This window comes from Microcaecilia unicolor, chromosome 5 (genome assembly GCF_901765095.1).
Source record: "Microcaecilia unicolor chromosome 5, aMicUni1.1, whole genome shotgun sequence".
Classification (NCBI taxonomy): Eukaryota; Metazoa; Chordata; class Amphibia; order Gymnophiona; family Siphonopidae; genus Microcaecilia; species Microcaecilia unicolor.
Genome location: NC_044035.1, coordinates 127342521 through 127359865, shown reverse-complemented (window position 1 = coordinate 127359865; position 17345 = coordinate 127342521).

The following is a 17345-nucleotide window of genomic DNA, read 5'->3' as shown; positions in this document are numbered from 1 at the left end:
TAGATGTGGGTAAAGTAGGGTTTTGGTGACTTTGGGCGTGGTCACAGTTTCCACAACAACAGTGATAGGTAGAGGGAGATAGAAGCCTGGGCCCTCCACTGTGCTGTGCACCGACCACTACACTACTCTACCGACCTGCATGCTACTTAACAGACCTGACTTTAATATATGAGGCTCTCATAGAGGCTGATAAGTCATATTTTATTTACATTTTTGAGGGATGAGAGTGGGTCAGTGACCACTGGGGGTTGTTGGGAGGTCACCCCCAATTCCCTCCAGTAGTCATCTGGTAATTTAGGTCACCTTTTTGTGCCTTATTCATTCTGAAAATAGGTCTAGACCAAAACTGAGAAGAATCATAAAAGATCTACAGCCACTACTCCAGGAGGATGAATTATTGAAAGAGAGGGGCTGAGGGGTGATATGATAGAAGTCTACAAGATAATGAATGGAGTAGAGCGGACAGATGTGAAGCATTTGTTTACACTTTCAAACAATTCTAGAACCAGGGGACACAAGATGAAGCTAGAATATGGTAGATTTAAAACAAATAGGAGAGTTTTTCTTTATTCAGTGTGTAGTTGGACTCTGGAACTTGTTGCCGGAGAATGAGGTGACAGCAGCTGGCCTTACGGAGTTTAAGGGGGGTTTGGACAGATTCCTGAAGGAAAAATCCATTGAACATTATTTTAAAAAGTATTTTCTTGGGGGGGGGGGGGGGGGCTGCCGGGTTCTTAAAGCCTGGATTGGCCACTGTCGGAGACAGGATGCTCGGCTTGACAGACCCTTGGTTTTTTCCCAGTATGGCAGTGCTTATGTGCTTATATTCCCAGCTCCACCAGTGCTGTCCTTCAGGCAGCCATCTAATTTGAAACACAAATTAGTGAAACACAAGCTCCCAGTACAAGCTCAAAAAGAAGAGAATGGCTCATGTTCCATGCAATATACTGTAACCCCCCTGGTGGCAGAGCAAGGTATTACAATGATGGTACCAAATATGTCACAGTGTTTCCCCAAAATGACTTAACACCAACCAGGGAGTTTAACAATAAAAATAAAATATGTTTTTATTATTAAAATTATATTTAAATGCTAATTAATTCTTATCAACTTGCAAATTTAACATATGTATTTCAATTACAGGTTTGCAACACAAATCAGTTTAGAAACATTGGGCGCATTTTCAGATAAGTATAAAAATTAGGCACATAAATCATTTAAGCGCATTCAATTTTACAAAACACTAGATTCTTTAAACTTTCTTTTCTCCTGTCTTTCAGATTTCCAGAGACCTTCAAGGATCTCAAGTTTCCCTCTACTCTTTTTTTCTTCTTCTTTTAGTTATCTCTCACTTATTGTTCAGATTTCCTTTACTATTTTCTCTTATGTGCACTTTTTAAAAATAGTTTCAGTCACTTAGCTGTTCTCTTTGTTTTCTCTCTCTGGCTCTCTTGAATGGTGGGCGTCTTTTCTTTCAGGTGATGATTTCCAGCATCAACTTTCTTCCAGTCTTTCCCTAGTAATCCCTAGTAACATGTTCTCACCAATAGAGTTCTCTCCCAACTGCCAGCCTGAGCTGTTTGTCACTCTCCTGAGAGTTCCATCAGCATGCGGAACACTCAGCGCATGCACACAGACTACTCAGTTTCACTGCACTGCTCACTATTTCTACACCAGATCTAGAAGGAGCCAGGTAATCTTTTCAAATTTAACCCATAAGTTAAATTTGCAAACTGTGCCAACACATTTCACAGGATCCCACAGTCACTCACTTGAGAAAAGAATTCAGCATAAGAGGATCATTCAAATGCTCATCTTCAAATATGGAATATATCATTCAATGCAAAAGGGTGTAAAGAAGGGTTCTATATTGGAGAGACAAGCCAGATGCTAAAGACAAGAACCCATTTATACAGACATCATATTAAACATCACAATGCCAACCAGGATGTCACCTCTATGGGACAGCACTTTACAAAACCGGTATACTGCATCAATGATTTTATGGTGAGAAAACTAAAATGAAAATCTAAGACAGGAACGTAAAACCTTTGAAGTCAAAATGATTAAATATTTTGACACCCACAAGGAAGGACTTAACAAAGATCTGGGGTTTCTAGCCCATTATGAACCATAAAATTCTATTGCTTTGTCACCCTCTTATCTATAATCCATCTCTCCCTGTCTCTCACCCAGCCAGCTCTCCCTGTTTCTCACTTAACCCACCCCATCCTCTTCCTGTGAAAATGATATTGAAATGCTATTGTGTTTCACTTATATATTCTGATATTTGTCAATATTCACTCATTTCTGATCTTGGTTATCTTTGAAAGCTATTCAAAAATTACATTGTTAGTCCAATAAAAAGGTATCACCTTATTTTCTTTTCTATGTTTTATTTGATCTCTATTTATTAGCAGTATTTTAGAACAGAATCTGCTGACATGTTCTAAAATATAAGAGAAATGGATGTTTAAGTGCATGCAGCATAAACATACATTTTAGACATATATACATATATAATATTGATGGGTTCAAAGTCAGCCTATAACCAGTTATATGCCATGGAAACATAGAAATATGAAGGAAGATGAAGACCATCCACCTTATAATTGAAAGAGAAAAACGCCTAGATTTCGACCCAAATCGGGAGATAGACGTTTATCTCACAAAAATGAATAAATCGGTATAATGGAAAGCCGATTTTGGACGTTTTCAACTGCACTCCATCGCGGAAGCGTACAAAATTGACGGGGGCGTGTCGGAGGCATGGCGAAGGTGGAACTGGGGCGTGGTTATCGGCCGAGGAGAGATGGGCGCCTTTCGCCGATAATGGAAAAAAAGTATGCATTTGTAGCTAGAATTTAGGGCACTTTTCCTGGACCCTGTTTTTTCACGAATAAGGCCCCAAAAAGTGCCCTAAATGACCTGATTACCACCAGAGGGAATCAGGGATGACCTCCCCTGTACCCACATGTAGGTGCCCCCCTTCACCCCTTAGGGCTATAGTAATGGTGTAGACTTGTGGGCAGTGGGTTTTGAGGGGGATTTGGGGGGCTCAACACACAAGGGATGGGTGCTATGCACGTGGGAGCTCTTTTACTTTTTTTTTGTTCTTGTAAAAGTGCCCCCTAGGGTGCCCGGTTGGTGTCCTGGCATGTGAGGGGGACCAGTGCACTACGACTCCTGGCCCCTCCCACGAACAAATGCCCTGGATTTATTCGTTTTTGAGCTGGGCGCTTTCATTTTCCATTATCACTGAAAAACAAAAACACCCAGCTCACAAATTGTCGAACAAAACATGGACGTCTATTTTTTTCGAAAATACGGTTTGGTCCGCCCCTTCACGGACCCGTTCTCAGAGATAAACGCCCGTGGAGATAGACGATTTTGTTCAATTATGCCCCTCCATATGACCTATCCATTCTACCCATCCATGCCATCTACCATCATCCCCTCCTCTCCCCCAGAGATCATATGTACTTGTTTCGACCTCTCTTATCTCTACCAAGAAGCCTTTCCATACATTTACAACCTTTTCTGTGAAGAATTTCCTTAAGTTACTCCTGAGTCTATTCCCCTTCACCTTCACCTTCATCCTATGAGTTTCCTTTTAAATGAGACACCTCCTGTGCATTTATAGCACAGAGAGATAAAAATGTCTCTGCCATATCTCCCCTCTCCTGCCTTTCTTCCAAAGTATACATATTGAGATATTTAAATCACATATAACTAGTTATCTTTGCAATTTTACAAATATAACTGGTTATTTTCCTAATGCTGCCACAGTGACTGGTTTCTCTTGCCAGTCTGGCATTTTGGAAAAACAGAAATCTTGGGGGATTAAGGGAGCAACCTCCCTAAACCCTCTAGTGGTGTTCAATACCAGCTGTTTACTAAATCATAGACACACTTAGTAGCAGGTCGATTTTTTAGGACATAGGCATTTACCCCCGCATTCTATATAGTGTGACTTAAGTTATATGTGCAAATAGTGTTGTAGTCTGTATTTGTGCAACGTAATTACTTAACAAGCCAATCAGTGTTGATAATTGCCAATTAACAAGGAATTATTGACACTGATTGGCATTAATTTGAATGTATGTGCAGAACTAAGAGTATTCTATAATGTGATGCACATAAATTCTAAGTCGCATAGTTGAAAAGGCGGCATGGCCATGGCATGGAATGAGCAGGTGTGGCCATGGGTGTGGAATGAACGGATCATGAGCATTTCTAACATATATGCACATTGTTATAGAATACATCTGGTTTGCACCTAATTAGGTGTCAGCATTTACATAAAGTTTTCCTTGGCATAACTGCCCGCGACTAAATTTAGATATGCGGAAGGGCACTCAGCATATTCTATAAACTGAATGGAAATTTAGGCTTATTCTATAAAGTACGCCTAAATTAAGGCGTACTTTATAGAATACACTTAGACGTATTTCATTATGGTGCTGATTTGTAAGGCGTGATATACAGAATCTAGTGATATACAGAATCTAGTCCTTAGGGGTGAATTCTATATATGAGGCTAAAACAATCAGCACTGAAAAAAAGTGCTATTCTAATGCTTAAAGTTAGGCATAGTTTATAGAATAGTGCTTATAACTGGGAATTGTGGCTAACTTTAGGTGTGGCCATTTGTACCAACAGAAAGTGGTGCAAATGTACAAACCTAAATTTGTCGTGTATCTCCCTCATTCTATAACAACATGCATATATGTTAGGAATGCCCCTGCTCCACCCATGACCTCCCATTCTGCACCCCCTTTTTGAACTTGCATGTAAAATTTAGACGCAAATCTCACGCCTAAGTTTACATGCATATATTTCAATGAAAGCTAATTAGTGCCAATAATTGGTTGTTAAGCTAATTATTGGCACTAATTATCTCATTATTCAATTAAATTGTGTGCATAAATTGAGCGCGTGCCCAAATTTGTGTGTACAATTTTTAGCGACTTGTACAGAATTCGGGGATCAGTCCCCTGAAATAGGGAATAAATGTCTATGAATTTGCCACACCCTTGGCCCACACAAAACATGCCCAGAACATACTCCCTTGTCATTTGCATGCATTTAGGTTTGATGCATGCACATCCCAGTTTGTAAAATGGGGACTAAGACAGTTATGCAAGATAAATATTTAAGTGCTGGTTTATGTATGTATCAAATGCAAATAGGGCTTGCAAAACAGAGATCAAATAGTTACATAAGTACATAAGTGTTGCCATACTGGGACAGACCGAAGGTCCATCAAGACCAGTATCCTGTTCCCAACAGTGGCCAATCCAGGTCACAAGTACCTGGCAAGAAACCAAAAGAATACAATACACTTTATGTTGCTTATCCCAGAAATAAGCAGTGGATTTTCCCAAGTCCATTTTAATAATGGCTTATGGATTTTTCTTTTAGGAAGCTATCCAAACCTTTTTTAAACCCCGTTAAGCTAAATGCTTTTACCACATTCTCTGGCAACAAATTCCAGAGTTTAATTACACGTTGAATAAAGAAATATTTTCTCTGGTTTGTTTTAAATTTACTACTTTGTAGTTTCATTGTGTGTCCGCTAGTCCTAGTGTTTTTGGAAAGAGTAAACAAGCGATTCATGTCTACCCGTTCCACTCCACTCAGTATTTTATATACCTTTATCATATCTCCCCTCAGCAATCTTTTCTCCAAGCTGAAGAGCCCAAGCTGTTTCAGCCTTTCCTCATAGGGAAGTCGTCCCATCCCTTTACCATTTGTATTGCCCTTCTCTGTACTTTTTCTAATTCTTTTTTGAGATGCTGCCACCAGAATTGCAAACAGTATTCAAGGTGCGGTCACACCATGGAGTGATACAAAGGCATTATAACATCCTCATTTTTATTTTCCATTCCTTTCCTAATAATACCTAACATTCTATTTGCTTTCTTTGCTGCCAAAGTACACTGAGCAGAAGGTTTCAAAGTATCGTCAACGATAACTCCTAGATCCTTTTCCTGGTCGGTGACTCCTAAAGTGGAACATTACATCACGTGCCTATAGTTTGGTTTCATTTTTCCTACATGCACCACTTTGGACATTCTCAAATTAAACACCATCTGCCATTTGGATGCCCAGTCTCATGAGGTCATCTTGCAATTTTTCACAATTCTCTTGCGATTTAACAACTTTGAATTATTTTGTGTCATTGGCAAATTTAATTACCTCACTAGTTATTCCCATATCTATTTATTTATTTATTAATAAATAAATCCTAATAATAAATATGTTAAAATTCACCGGTCCCACACAGACCCTTGTGGAACCCCATTATCTACCCTTCTCCATTCAGAATACTGACCATTTAACCCTACTCTCTGTTTTCTATCTTTTAACCAGTTTTTAATCCACAATAGAACACTACCTCCTATCCCATGACTTTCCAATTTCCTCTGGAGTCTTTCATGAGGTACTTTGTCAAATGACTTTTGAAAATCCAGATACACGATATTGACCGGCTCACCTTTATCCACATGTTCGTTCATCCCTTCAAAGAAATGTAGTAGATTGGCGAGGCAAGATTTCCCTTCACTAAATCCATGTTGGCTTTGTCTCATTAATCCTTGCTTTTAAATATGCTTTGTAATTTTGTTCTTTATAATAGTCTTCCATTTTCCATGGCACCAATGTCAGGCTCACCGATCTGTAATTTCCTGGATTACCTCTGGAACTCTTTTTAAAAATCGGTTTTATATTGGCCACCCTCCAATCTTCCGGTACTATGCTTGGTTTTAAAGATAAATTACATATTACTAACAATAGTTCTGCAAGTTCATTTTTCAATTCTATCAATAATCTGGGATGTATAACATCCAGTCCTGGTCATTTCATACTCTTCAATTTGTCAAATTGTCTAATTACATCTTTCACGTTTACAGAGATTTGGTTCATTTTCTTTGACTCGTCAGCACTGAAAACCATTTCTGGTACCGGTATTTCTCCTCTCACAGATCATAACATTGACATTCACACTTCAGGCAGCCCTTAACACATACTTACAATTTTTTAAATAATTCAAACAACAATTTCTTTTTTGGAATAAAATTTGGCTGCAGCTTTATTTTCAAATATTAATAAATTCATTTACTTAACATCAACTTAGTAACATATAATTTTCCACCAGGTTAACTTCAGAATGCGGTTAATAATGTTAAGCCCTTCGGTAACGAACTGGCTCACTTTCTCCCCACTTCACAGTGTGATTAATAATAATGTTAAGCCCTTCGGTAACGAACTGGCTCACTTTCTTCCCCCCTTCCCCCCTTCCCCCCAGGTGACTTACGGTACCGTCAAGCCACCTCTTACTCATGGCGGTTCCGCCCACGAGTTCATTTCCATTTCATATATTTCATACAATTCCTTTAACCACTTCTGGTGCCTCTTAAACCCCTCATCCAGGCCACAAGCGGTGACAGACTCCATCTTGTCACCGCTCCCCCATAACCAAAGCTGCCGCCAAATCCTTCTTTAAGCAATCCTCCAACAAATCTTGGAGTGCACTCAAAAAGATATCAGTTCCAATATCGGACAGATGAACTCCATCCTGCCTATATAAACCTGCACAATCTGACGAGATCAAATCATGTGCTAACACCAAACCCCCCATTCTCCCCATAAATTTTGACACTTCCCAATTCACCCTGCGCCTCAACCGCTCAATACCTTTTGGATTAACTGCCCCCCTCCACACTCTTCTGGGAATAATCTGTGACCATACAATCACTGCTCCTGGAAAATAACTCATCACCTCCAATAATTCTGCTTTCATTAAACGAATTAACTGAACTCCTTTTACAGCACATAAATCATTTCCCCCCAAATGAATACAAATTAGAACTGGAGAAGAAAATCGCCGAGCTTGCAGTAATGCTGGCAACAACTGCTTCCAAGTCATTCCTCGTATGGCCAACCAGCGGATTCGAATACCGAATTCCACCAATCCCAGGTTGGATCCCCACTTTGATTCCAGAGCATGCTTGTGTGCCCAAAAGACATATGAATGTCCGCAGATCCATACACATATGTCCAGAGGCAATATATCTGTAAAAGAAACTAGAACAATTAGCATAAACCTAATCACTTCTCATCCCGAACATACCTTTTATATCTATTAGACCTCCATCTTCCCACCCGCTGAATTAAAGCCACTGAACCCCCTTCTTGGGCTACATTGGAAGCAGCACCAATTCGAAAGGAATGTGTCCCATACTCCTTCGGCTCCAAACCCATATATCTCAAACCTTTCTTAAGCACTGCTGCAAATTGATACCTCGTTAAAGGCATACCATTGCTATGCACCAACCAAACCTCACCACCCACCGGTCTTACACCATTGAACTCCACTGCACATTGCACTGGACAAAATTCCAAAGTCTTAGCCGCTCGCAGACTAATCCAAATGCCTTTTCCATCTTGGTCCGTTTTAGACTTCCTTAAATATATACGCAACACCCCCTTTTCCACCACCACATCCCTTCTTCTCAAACCTTCATCATCCATAGCTCGCGTTGATGAAGCTACCAACTCCCCAACCCTGCAAGCTGAAAAGAAGGCTACCACAAAAGCCACCTGAAATAACAATATTTCATATTTTGAAAAACAAATATTGGTTAATACCTTGCACAATTGCACTACCTGTGCATAAAATAGCGGCCTCCTCACCCTCTCCATTCGTGATTTCCCATGTTCTCTGGAAAAACCACACAATAACTTACGAATCAAATATTTCCCAGCTGGATCTCCCCAACCCAGCAATTTAGACACAAATGCTATTGCAGCCATCGTCTGAGATACCATCCCAAACGACCATTTATTATCCACTGCAAAAGCAATAAGTCGGACCACTCTCTCTTCACAAATTGGGAAAACCAAATCCCAACCTCTGTCAGCCAGAAATGATAGGAATCGCCTCCATCCAACTCCATAAGCCTTCCAAGTATTAGGAGCTAATGCTCTCATCAACAGCGCCTCACAACCTCCTGAAAATTGTGCCACAAATCTTCGGACATCCGTGTAGGCTCCCAATCTGCTGACGGAGCCAAAGCTCTGAAGCGATGTAACTGTAAACGAGATAACGCATCAGCAATCTCATTACAAACACCAGGCACATGTCTCGCTGTTAGCCATAAATTTAATTGCAAACATTTTAACACAATCAATCTCAACAGCTCCACTAACAGCGGACAACGTGAATACTGCTTATTGATTGCCCATACTACTGACATGTTATCAGAATACAAGGCAATCCTCCTGTTATACAACCTCAGTTCCCATAGCCACAAAGCCACCCAAATTGGAAATAATTCCAACAAAGCTATATTCTTGCACAAACCCATCTCTCTCCACCATTGAGGCCACTCTTCTGCACACCATGCCCCTCAAAAATAAATCCCAAATCCAATTTCTCCCGACGCATCCGTGAATAATTGTAAATCCACACTTGAAACCAATACATCTTGCCAAACACAAGTTCCATTAAACACCGACAAAAATTCTCTCCAGATTTGCAAATCCGCTCGCACTGCCTGTGTCACACGCACTCTAAAATGCGCCTTCCGCAAACCAACTGTTAACAATGCTAAACGTCTCGAAAAAACTCGTCCCATAGGAATCACTCTCGTTGCAAAATTAAAATGCCCCAACAACGACTGAATCTCCTTCAACGTCACCTTTTTCTTGATGCATACCCTATCAATCTCCTGACGCAAAACCACAATCTTTTCTTTAGGCAGACGAGACTCCATTCTCACTGAATCCAACTCTATCCCCAAAAACACCAATTTGGTAACCGGGCCTTCACTTTTTTCTTTAGCCAAAGGCACACCCAACTCCTTTGCCACCGTTCTAAATGCTGACATCAAGGAAGCACACTGCAATGAATTTTCTGGACCCCCAAACAAAAAATTATCCAAATAATGAACAATAGAATCCCAACCACTAACCTGTTCCACTACCCAATGTAAAAATGTAGCAAATGCTTCAAAATAATTACAAGAAATAGAACAACCCATAGGCATACATTTATCAAAATAAAATTTACCTTCAAACTTAAATCCAAGCAACCTAAAAGCTGTAGGGTGCACTGGCAATAAACGGAAAGCTGCTTCAATGTCCGCTTTTCCCATCAATGCACCTTTTCCCCAATTCCTCAACAAATCCACCGCTTGTTCAAAACTAGCATATTGCACTGTACACAAATCCGGATCAATAAAACTATTTACACCAGAACCTTCAGGATAGGACAAATTATGAATCAACCTGTATGTACCCGGCTCTTTTTTCGGTATCACACCCAATGGAGACACTACCAAATTTTTAAGCGGCGGGTCAGCAAACGGTCCTGCTATCCGCCCAAGACTCAACTCCTTCATCAACTTCTTCCGAACCACCTCCGCATGCTGAATCACAGATACTGAATTCTTACACTTATGATCCAACACCGCGGTCCCTCAAACGGGATCGGGAAACCTTCTGAAAAACCTGCCCACAGCAAATATGCATCACCACCACAAGGATACAGACCCAACCAATTTTGTAACGCCACTACCTTAATAGGAGAAGGGGCCTTGCCAGCCCACACCTGGGCCGCCCATAGCTCCTCCCCTCCCCGACCTTCCCCGACCTCCCAATCCCCCTCTTGGACATTTAAACACAGGGTGAAATCCCTGACAGACACTGCAACAGTGTCTGAATCTGCAGGCAGGCCTATTACATCGTCCCGCATTAAATTGGAAACAAGCATTACCGGGGCTACTCCCCTTTCCCCCCAATCCGCTTGTCCCCACACTTCCTCCTCCTGCCATTCCGAAACTCCCTGTTCGACCAACGCCCATTCCCCCGGTATTTCCAACTGAGCCACTACCATACCCGGGAAATCCAGCAGAGGCTCCCGAACGAAAGGGAGGATTAACCGAAGGAGTAAAATTAGCAATCCACAAATCCACATCTCTCACACCCCAATTCTCAGATTTGTCCTTCGCCAAACTCCGCCTAAACTGCTCATCATAATTTACCCAAGCCCAACCTCCATACATTTTATAAGCTCTCAAAATTAAATCACAGTAATTCCATAAACCCGGATAAAGAGCAGGTTTCTGACCTCCCAACACACTCGCAAAAACATGAAAACTTAACAACCAATTCATGATTGTCTTTGGTACCCTCCCTCTTTTCTTCTTTCCTTCTTCCTTACCCCCATCCTTCCCCCCATTAACATCCCTATCACGCACTAACAAGGCAAATAAATCTATATATTTTCCTTTTAAAATTCTCTGCTTCCATTTTAACGTTATATAACAATCCAGAGGGGCAATATTACATAATGTATGACCCATCCTCGAACCCATAAATACACCTGCCCTTTGATTCTCCCGCATCCCACTTACAACATTCCCCCTTTCCACCTCTACTTCATCCGAAGAAGATGAAGAAGACCCTGATGAATCCCAGGAGTCTGAAGATTCCCATACCTGCATAGGATCACCTGTTCCACCCCTCCTCTGCCTTTTTTCACTATCCAACCGCCTTACCACATGACACAAATTCCGCAAAAAATTTTTTATTCCGCAGCTTCTTTCTCAAACCTTTTCCCGACACCCCTTTTTCCCAACTACCCCGATCTCTAACCCCCTCCCGTACTTCCCCTCCCCCCGCCCCCTTCTATATCCAGTTACACACAATTCCTCCAACTCACCCATTGCTCTCCCAGCAGAAGGCCCCTCCAACGGATCCTCCGTTGCAGCATCCTGCAAAGGAACATCACCACGGGTCCGCATACCACCTGCCATCGCACTGGTTGCCGTCCCACATTGCATCCTGCTACCCCTCTCCTGCTCGATATTCAATCCCACCTGACACCCCATTTCCACACCTTGTCTACCATTCACCCCTTCTGCAACATCAGCATCTCTCCCTATATTCCCCATACCCCCTTTAGCACTCCCCCCTCCAGACACATTCATCCCATGTTTCTTTTTTCCACTCACTTTACCCCCACTTTTCACAATCTTCTTTGGCCCCATTAAACAGTATTTTTATTTATTTATTATTTATTATATATATATATATATAATTATTTATTTATTTAATATAATCAATTACCCACAATCACTCACTCTCCCTGCTCCCAAGCAAACACCCCTTCAATTTTGAGTCCCTTAATCTCTCCTTTTAAAAGGTTACACTGCTGATTTAGGTCCCCTAATTTGCCCATCCAGTTCCTGACCAGGGTTGCACCTGCTTAGCTTCCTGCTTTTGCCATGTGACATACACCTTCACCATGTGGGTGACCCCCAATAAAAACTCTACCCCTAACACCTCACAAACCGGAAGTGCCTTCCCAACACACTTTAACTCACCCACCCCCTCCCAACGTAACACACACTTCAAAAACCCCGTTTTTCCGCCCAGCAATCAAAAAAACCAACCCAAATTCCCCTCCGGAAGTGCCGTTGCAATGTTTTCTATGACGCCACTGCCAAACACCAGCCTCCCCCACCTCAGGTAATCTTTAAAGGGGAATTGAACCAGCAACCTTCTGATTACAAGCTCAGTGCTCTAGCCAGTGCTCCACTGATTAGACATAAGAATTCATTTCGTTTTTTCCACTTTAAACCCCCCCAACTTCTCTTTCACTCCCTCCTATTCACCCTAACCCTCTCCTACCTAACTAAAAACTAATTCTGAGCGCCCAAATCTTCCCTATCCTAGCACTTCCCTTCCAGCCAATCCTATCCCTTAATTCCTACCCAATCCCCTTTCTCCCTTTCCTGTTGCTAACCTAAACACTAACTACTTCCAAACTAACTCCCTCCTGCAACTCCCCCCCCCCCTTTCCTTTCTTCTTCTGGCTGCCTGGCTTCAGTCAATGTTAACACCCTCACAGCTTAACTGTGAGGGCTTCCAAATCCACAAAGCAGTAGTACAGCATCTGCGTTAAACAGGGGGAAAGCCTCAAATACTACAGCCTCATGGTTTGTTCTCGAGATTGCATGCAGAAAAAGTCATCATTGACTGAAAAACCCCTGAATTAATAGATTATTTTTATTATTTTATGTTCATTTTGTGCTTCTTCGTTATTTTATGCTCAAAACGTTTCTGGGTCAAACATTCAACTAAACCATAAAACTTATCTTGTCTATTTGTGGTGGACTCCAGTTTGCGCGTTGATTCCAACTCTTCTTCAGGGAACCACACCCCAAGTATCCGATAATCAGTATTTATCGCTGGAGAGACTGTACGCACACTGACCGGTATTTCTCCCACATCTTCCTCGGTGAAAACTGAAGCAAAGAATTAATTTAATCTGTCCATTATGGCCTTCTCTAATAAAGCAGAGGTGATCCCCAGAAGTATGTATAATAGTCAAATAAATATCTGGATGCCCCATTTCCAAACATAACAACCCATCTGTGTCTCATTAGTGGCATTTACATATGAAAGTTAGCAAAACAACGGACATACATGTGTAGTGCCAACACTTACACATATAAGTTGGTATTTCACAACTTCTATGTGTAAGTAGCCTTGCTTTTTTTCCTTGATTTTTTCACATTTATCCTTCTAAAATGGATGTTCTTGCTGCAATGCTGCAACATATATTTGCATTCCTGCATGTATTTTATAAGATCCTGTTCTAAAATACTACCAAAACTATATATGTCCTGACCTATGTTTTATTTAAAATGAGCCCATAGAGGTCATTATAAAATTATACCTAATTAATTAAGTACCTACCTGCTATTTTATACCTGATGTCCTGTTATAAAAGAGGATTAATTTACAAAAGGTCCCCTACTTTATGCATGAAAGTTGGCATCTACTTGGGAGCTATTTAAGAAAAGAAATAGACACTTTTACTTTTCTTTATTAAATACTATTTTATGTAGCATAATCCATGTCTATATTGCAGGTGTGGACATTTACAACAACCCTAGGTAGATGAAAATGTCTATTGCCTAGATTTCTAAAGAGCAGTAGAGATGGTCTGCCATTTGCAGTGACAGAGGAAATGTCAACATCGTATCAGTGTCTCTGCATGTCATTCACAAATGAAAATGAGCAGAAAAGACATTATATGATATGGGCTTTTTTTTGTTTGCCCAGATTCCGTTAGAAAATACCAGTGTAAGCTGGCATTGGCATGCCTTACATTTAAATACCCACAAGCACACCAGCTATAGATCTGATGAAATTGCAGGCACCTTAATGTGGCAAAGGAGCTCATAATTTATAGTATTTTGTAAGTTGCATGTGTAGCATAACTGCCCCATGACTCTTCTGCGCTCTGCTTATGTGAACTCCCCACTTGTATTTACACACTTTGCAGCTTACATGCACCCTTACAGAATAGTGCTTAGTCACTTTTCTGCCCCTTATGCTTGTAAGTATACACTTACACAAAAAAGTGTTAGTATTCTGTATATTTGCATGTGCAAGTGATACATAATTGCCCAACATGGTTGCAATTGCACCTTCAACATTACCCCCAGATTCTATATAGAGTGACTTAAGTTGCATGTGTAAATCCTCCTCCTCCTTTAAGTTGCATGTGTAAATCCTCCTCCTACTACTACTACTTATCATTTCTATAGAGCTACTAGACATACGCAGTGCTGTACACTTGAACATGAAGCGACAGCCCCTGCTCGACAGAGCTTACAATCTAATTAGGACAGACAAACAGGACAAATAAGAGATAAGAGAATATTAAAGTGAGGATGATAAAATAAGGGTTCTGAACAAGTGAATAAGGGTTAGGAGTTAAAAGCAGCATCAAAAAGGTGGGCTTTTAGCTTAGATTTGAAGACGGCCAGAGATGGAGCTTGACATACTACTACTACTACTACTTATCATTTCTAAAGCGCTATTAGACGTACACAGCGCTGTACACTTGAACATGAAGAGACAGTCCCTGCTCGACAGAGCTTACAATCTAATTAGGACAGACAAACAGGACAAACAAGAGATAAGGGAATATTAAAGTGAGGATGATAACATAAGGGTTCTGAACAAGTGAATAAGGGTTAGGAGTTAAAAGCAGCATCAAAAAGGTGGGCTTTTAGCTTAGATTTGAAGACGGCCAGAGATGGAGCTTGACGTACCGGCTCAGGAAGTCTATTCCAGGCATATGGTGCGGCAAGATAAAAGGAACGGAGTCTGGAGTTAGCAGTGGAGGAGAAGGGTACAGATAAGAGAGATTTACTCAGTGAAAGGAGTTCCCGGGCAGGAATGTAGGGAGAGATGAGAGTGGAGAGGTACTGAGGAGCTGCAGAATGAATGCACTTATAAGTCAATAAGAGGAGTTTGAACTGTATGCGGAAATGGATAGGGAGTCGTATTCTGGATCTGTGCTTGCAACTTAATTAGTTAACAAGCCAAGTAGTGCTGATAATTGCCAATTAACAAGCAATTATTGACACTAAGGGGTCCTTTCACTAAGCTGTGCAAGCATCTATGTGCGCCCAACGCACTCCAAAATGGAGTTACCACATGGCTACCACGTGGTTCTTGCGGTAATTTAATTTTTGGTATGCATCCGTTATGTGCATCCGAAAAATAATTTTTATTTTCGGATGCACATATCAGACACGCACCAAGTGGCATTTGATGCGCGTAGGTCATTACCGCCCAGTTACCATGTAAGACTTTACCGCTAGGTCAATGGCTAGCGGTAAGGTCTCAGACCCAAAATGTACCTGCAGCAATTTTCATTTTGATGCACGTCCATTTTCGGCAAAATTAAAAAACATATTTTTGTAGGTGCGCTGAAAAATAATTCTGCGCACCCAAAACACGTCTACACTACCGCAGTGTTACAGAATACACCCAGTCCACCCGTAATTTAGGCAATGGTGTTTATACCAAGTTTTACTTGGCGTAAGTGCCCGTGACTTGATATCTCCTTTACGTGTTGAGTTTGTACATACTTAAACGTATGTGCATAACTGTTACAGTTACATGCACAAGTACTAGTTGGGTGCTAAACAGTATTATAAAATTTTAGTGCAAAATTCGCTTAGGGTTATATTCTATAAGAAGCACCTAAAAATTGCACCAAAAATTTTACATGCTTAGGAGGAGATTCTATATATGGTGCCTAAAATATTGGCGCTGAAATCAGTGCCAACTAAGTGTATTCCATAATTGGTGCCTAGATTTAGGCACTGATTATAGAATATGCTTAGTTCATATTTCAACGCTTAAATCTATGCTTACCCATTTACACCAACAAACACATGGTGTAAATCCCCATGGATAGATTTAGGCACACTGGGCCATATTCTATAACTAGGCACCTAAATTTAGGAATGCCCACAAAATACCCATTTCCCTACCCATAACCACATCCCTCTTTGCCTACACTCGTTAGAAGTTCAGCGCACATCATTACAGAATACGCTTAGTGAGTTGTGCACCTAAATTCCAATCCGTGCCAATTAATGCTCATTATTGCTTGTTAAGAGCTGCTATCAACCCTCATTAGCTTGTTAAGTTATGCACATTGTTACAGAATTTGCGCCGATTTCAGTACAGATCTCTAGGTGCACTATGTAGAATCTGGGGGTTAGTGTGATTCTATAGAGTATGTGTCCTTCATAGAATCACGAATAGAGATAAACTGCGCCTAACTGTAGGCACCAGCAATTAGACCTGCTATGAGCAGTTTGGACAAATTCTATATCAATGTGCATAACATTTGGGAACGCCCATAGAAACATCCCTATCTATGCTCCCAAATATGTACGTGTCTTAGGATTTACACACACAGTGCTATAGAATAAGATATTTATTTATTTAGATTTTGCTCACACCTTTTTCAGTAGTAGCTCAAGATGAGTTACATTCAGGTACACTGGGCATTTCCCTGTCCCCAGAGAGCTCACAATCTAAATTTGTATCTGAGGCAATGGAGTGTTAAATGACTTGCCCAAGATCACAAGGAGCAGCAGTGGGATTTGAACCAGCCTCCTCCGGATTGCAAGACCGGTGTGCTAACCACTAGACCACTCCTCCACTATGCATGTAAATCCTAATTATTGCCAATTAGTGCTGATAATTCGATGTTATCTCCCAATTATCAGCACTGATTGGCTCATTACTCAAGTTACATGCATTAATTGGGTGCACACCCAATATAACGTACGTAACTCATAGTGCCAAATATAGAATCTAGCCCTTAGCATGTAAATTCAAGGTAGCGTACATCTTGAATTTACATGCTAAAGTGCTGCATTTAGGCATGTGCATTTATGTTTGCTATCGACATGACGTAAGTGGGCGTGCCTAAATGAAGGCAAGTAGATGCTGAC